Consider the following 6,153-nt stretch of genomic DNA (forward strand, 5'->3'; position numbering starts at 1 on the left):
GGCCAAAAACATACTGATCCTGTCACAATATTATAACAACTGAACTTAACAATTTTTATATTTAATTAAATATGATTGTATCCAAAAATGTGATTTTTTGATAAACATTCTCACCAACAACTGAGGGAAAAATAATAAAATAAAACAATTGGCAATAAAATGGTTCAACACATTATTAGCTTATATAGTCAAATAAACTAACAATACATTTTTGTTTAAAAAATGTTTCTATTTTTATTATATATACCTTTACTCTTCAATGTAAGTTTAATTTCGTTCATAGTTGGTTATATTTTACTATCATAATTATTATTATATACCTTCTTATTACCTACATGTATTATATAACTATATTAATTTTTATTCGATTAATGTAAGTAATAACATAATTGATTATAAATACCAATACAATATAATCAATTGTAATAATAATATGTTATAACAGTTTATTGCCAGTTGTTTTATTTTTACAGTTGTAGGTAATAATGTTCAAAAAAATCACATTTTTGGATACAATCATATTTAATTAAATATACAAATTGTTAAGTTCAGTTGTTATAATTGTTGATTTTAAAGAAAACTGTAGGTGCTGGCCGAAAAGAGAACGGTAAGTTTTGGCCGGAAAATGACACTGGCCGAAAAGGGGGCCGCCCAATAATCGAATTCGCGGTTATGTAGGTATGAAAAAAATAGGTACCTATTTAATATTATTAATAGCAAGGAAGCCATCCTCTAGAATTATCTTAACTTTCCTCGAATCGTCAAAATCAGTCTAGTGATTTATGTTTTTATAATCCTCGTTAATACACTTTACCTTATATATAGGTACCTATTTTACCTATATTTGCCTTTTGTCTATTATATTTTGCTCATGGCTTCTATTCTAATGCGCTTACGGCCAGCATATGCATAATTTAGAATTTAGATATAACACGACCGATAATATATCTGTATTAGACAACTAATAACTAGGTACCCATTATCCATCTGTCGTTTCCGTTGGGCTTCAGTGGAAAATATATAATATATTTTCAATTCTTTTTTTCGTCAAAATTGGTCAAGTATATTTTCAGTATATTAACTACCTATATATAAACAAAAAAATATTCGACTTACGTGAGTCAAAACCAAAATCATGGTTTGGTTATCGACCCACATAACTCACATCAAAAATGTAATTATTGAGAAAAATGTCGCCACACAAAAAACTAAAACGTTAATACTATAAACTATCACTATACATTATCTTTGTTGCGTACACGAGTCAAAGCTGAGTCAAAACTGCAGGCGTATATTATAGGTCCTACCTATAAATAGGACAAATACATCTTTTTTGTATGATCCACAGAAATTCTGCTTTTTTTGTAAACAATCGTCGGAATACATCTAGTATCCCAAACGTAATTCATTATTTTATTTATTATAAAAAAGAAAATAATATGAAGCAATTTATTTATATTAAAAAAAAAAATGTTATAGTAAAATATTACTTTTAATATTATAAGTCAAAATGTAGTCATTTTTAAAGAAGTGTTTTCCTGAAAGTTTGTAGGTAAACAAACAAATAATAATATTTTAATATTTAACTAATGTTTAATTCATTATATTTTAATGAGTGTCAGAGTGTGAATATAATACTATAATACATGACGCGTATATGTGTCTAATAAATACATCTTTTTTGTATGATCCACAGAAATTCTGTTTTTTTTGTAAACAATCGTCGGAATACATCTAGTATCCCAAACGTAATTCATTATTTTATTTATTATAAAAAAGAAAATAATATGAAGTAATTTATTTATATAAAAAAAATTTTATAGTAAAATATTACTTTTAATATTATAAGTCAAAATGTAGTCATTTATAATGAAGTGTTTTCCTGAAAGTTTGTAGGTAAACAAACAAATAATAATATTTTAATATTTAACTAATGTTTAATTCATTATATTTTAATGAGTGTCAGACTGTGTATACAATACTATATATGACGCGTATATGTGTCTATGACATTATGTTGTTCGTACGAAAATAATTGAAGAACAATAATATTTTACAATATAATCATTGAACTATTCTCCTATATTAACAGATTTTCAATCTTATATTTTCCAACTTTAAATCTTGGGTAGGTACAAATAGGTGCATTATAAATTTTATAATCCTGAATTGTATTATTTCAAGAACAATAATATTTTATACTAATATAATAATTAATATACAATATGTATTAAACGGTTATACCATTAATATAATTATGTAATTGATTAAAAAATCGTAAACATAATTATTAAGCTGGTAAATGTATAGGGTTTGTAAGTGGTGTTTTGCAAGAGTTGTTGTCAATAACACAGACAGCTTATTTTGTTTCCAACGTATCAGCAAATCGATCATGTTTGTGAATATTTGATGTGAAGACTAGTGACTACTTGGGATCGACTTTCCAACTATTTTCGATTTGATAGACTCTAATAGAAACTAAAAGGCAAATAACATTTTAAATTTAAATTTAATAATATTATATAGGTTTCACGGTTAAATCACATAAGTTAAAATGGTTTTAAAAATTCTTATTGTATCTCTAGATTTATTAGTATATTATGTTCACTAATCAGTGTAAAAACTTGCCCCAAATACTCAACCGAGTGTAGATTTTTGACATAATATATTTTATATGGTATCTTATATAATTGTTTTCTTTCTAGGAATTAATAATGTGATTTATATAATGACGGTTTCAAAATAGATATGGATGCTGCAGCGAAAAAAGTGATTTCTAGTTCTTTGTCATTGCGAAAAGCGGAAAATACTTATACGTCATAATTGGATCTTTATGATTTCACAAGTATATTATACAAATTGAAAGGGAAAATAAAAGGGAGGCACTCCAGTAGATATTTTCTTAAAACCAGCAAGAACAACTCGAATTGGCTGAATATTTGAAACCAATAGCTAAAATATTGTTTACAATGGTCTTTCTACAATGGATATTCATTAGCATAATATTATGGTTATGAAAAACTGCAAAAGCGAATAACGTTTCTGCACCTGATAAATGGCATACAATCAATCAGAAACCATCAAAGATTGACTCATCAGTTTTTTAAAAAAAAATCCATCTTTGTCAATTAGGACCCATTAAAGCTACAAAATTAGGAGGAATGATTAGTATAATTAGCTAGCACAATATTTTGTTTTTTTTTTGAACGATTTATCTTAGGTATACGGACAGTATAAGTTGTATTGCCAATGGACACCTGGACCTGGAGGCTGGAATATAGATGAAACAGGAGTTACTACAATGGACATGCAACTAGATATACCTAAATACTATATTAAACATGTCTGCATTCCTATATTGCGTGTCTCGTACTCTCGTGTCTGGATATAGTCGTATAGACAACTCGCCATCACTTCCTAGTGCCTCGAGGAATCAAAAACAAATACTTGTGACGACTACGAAGGATATTTTAATCGTATATTAGACGTGTTGTGAACTTTTCACAGATCTTATCAAGAGTAATTTTTGGGTAGTTTCTTAAATAATTACAATTCTCATACTACATGAAAAATAAGTTGCCAAAGTTGTCGGACACGTAAACAATTAAGACCATTAAGATATTTTATAATATTTTATTTGTATTACCTACTATATTAGTATATTTTTCTACAAAGTAGTATTTAATCTAATCTTTGTCAAAAGAATTGCATATAGGTATAATATAATATTGTTAATTAATATTATATTATATCATATATTGATGTCATTAATTATTATAATATTATATCATATCCCTAATTATAATGTTATTAACTAAAAAATGTATACCTAAGACCTAACCTTATTATAAGTTAATACCAAGTACTTACCGTATCAATGTGTAAATAGGATCGTGTAAAATAGCTTAGAACTCTTTTAAATATTTTGAAAATTCCATTGCATACATAAAGGAAATAATAAAAATGTTCAAGTTTTTACAATAAATATTTTTTGTTTTGCGAAAAATAATAAAAAAACGTCTGAAACACTATTTTTTTTAGTAAATTAAGAACAACTTTTTTAAGGAATCTTATATACAATACCCAAGACTAAGGTATAAAAATTAAAAATTGTTTGAATTCTTAATTATTTGAAAATGTTCATGATTTTGACGAATATTATCAAAATTTGAACTTTAAACTTTTATGAAAAATTGTTTATGTGTATTTTATATATTTCTGGACCTTGGGTCAAGTTCACTTTTTGGTGAAATAAAAGGGCCTAATATAAAGGGCTAAAAACATTCGAATGATGTATATTTTCTTGTGCTAGAGTGTATCTTGATCAGTAAATGTCCAATGAGGCCAATGTCGAGTTACGGCCTTCTAGCACAAGAAAATATACATGAATTGTATATGTTAAGCCCTGTATCTCATTTTCCCTAAAAAGTGAGATTGGCCCTTCTTGACCCAAGGTCCAGATTTTTAATTTCTGTAGCCTGTAAGAACAATTTATTAGAAAACTTGAATATTATTGTCAAGAATTTGACTTAGAAAAAACAATTGTTTAAATTTGAATATAATGTATGGTCACCTTGGTTAGCAAAAATTTAGATCACCTTCACTCAGAATCGTCTTTCATCGTATAGCCCGTATAGGTACAATTATTATTTATCATTGAATTAAAATTAACACATCCATTACAGTGCCTATACTCAATGATGAGGTGCACTCGACATCTATACTCTACATCAAAGCGGTTACCTACTTGACAGCTTTTTTGTATGAACAAGGCAATTATTTACAATCAGTACAAGAATATGACAGTAATTTAATATGATCATTAATTACATTATAATAATAACATGACGAGGAAATATAATCACCCATTGCCCATCGGTATACTCTTTAATATATAAGTAAGTTAAATAAAAATACTGTTAGGTATTGGTATATAAATATTTCGAAAATGTGTAATGAGACGACTATCAAATACTATTTATATCACTATAAGTATACTTGTCACTTATTAGTTGTTAAGTACTTACACGATATGTACCTATCGTACCTAATAATTATAATAGGTGATCACAAAATCACTATAGTAACTAAATATAATTCAAAGTAATTGTTCATTATAATCCCGCAAAATAACGTCCACAAATTTGTTTTTCATTTTTACACTAAGTTCACATTATTAACCTACTATAATAATATATACCTACCTATGACTCTTATTTCCGTACCTACACATTTATGATAACAGCATTTCATAACCATTTACAATCGTGTTAAATGTATAATTATATATTATGTGTGATATAGGAACTAGGTTGCAAATTTGTTCATTAGCATACACCTCTAGATTCATTTATATTTTCAAAAAATAAAAAATAAAAATAATAGTTTAAAATAAATTCTGAGTAATTCCACGAGTCACATTTATTTTGTTACTGACAAAATACACTATCATAATAATAGATTAGGTAGTAGGTAGGTACTATTTTTTTATAGTGAGATAAAAATTTTATTACTAAGATATTATAATGGACTGGAAACGACGTGGTGGGCGGGTGACGGGGGACGGCCCGCAAAAGGTTCCTCTGTTATCATCAACACTCATAATTGAATGTTTTCAGCGCTACCAGTGGTTTTATTTAGCGTCACATTTTGTATCTCAGTCCGTGTTTTATACAGATGGCGCTGTAAACTCTCAATTATGATTGCGACCCCCCGCATTTGCCTCTTGTGCATACTTTCGAGGCCACTGATAAGCTGCTCGTTCCCAGTCCATTATATCCACGGACTAAGATATAATGGACTGGAAACGACATGGTCGGCGGGGATCGGGGAACGGCCTCGAAAAGGTGTCACTCAGCTGATAAGAACACTGTTCTTGAAGTTTTCAGCGCTACCGGAGGTTTTATTTGGCTACACAATTTGTATCTTAGTCCGTGTTAAATGCAGAGGGCGCTGTGAACTCCAGGAACACATAGCCACCCCCCGCACTTTGCCTCTTGAACATACATTCATGGCCGTGATAAGCTGCTCGTTTTAAGTCCATTATATCTTAGTCCATGGTACTAGTTAATATCCGATATTTATAAATTAGGTACCTACCTACCAGTGTACTTCGGATATCACCATTACCAACATGGATAACAAAACTCGTTT

The sequence above is a fragment of the Metopolophium dirhodum genome, chromosome 8 (genome assembly GCF_019925205.1).
Source record: "Metopolophium dirhodum isolate CAU chromosome 8, ASM1992520v1, whole genome shotgun sequence".
In the NCBI taxonomy this organism is placed as follows: Eukaryota; Metazoa; Arthropoda; class Insecta; order Hemiptera; family Aphididae; genus Metopolophium; species Metopolophium dirhodum.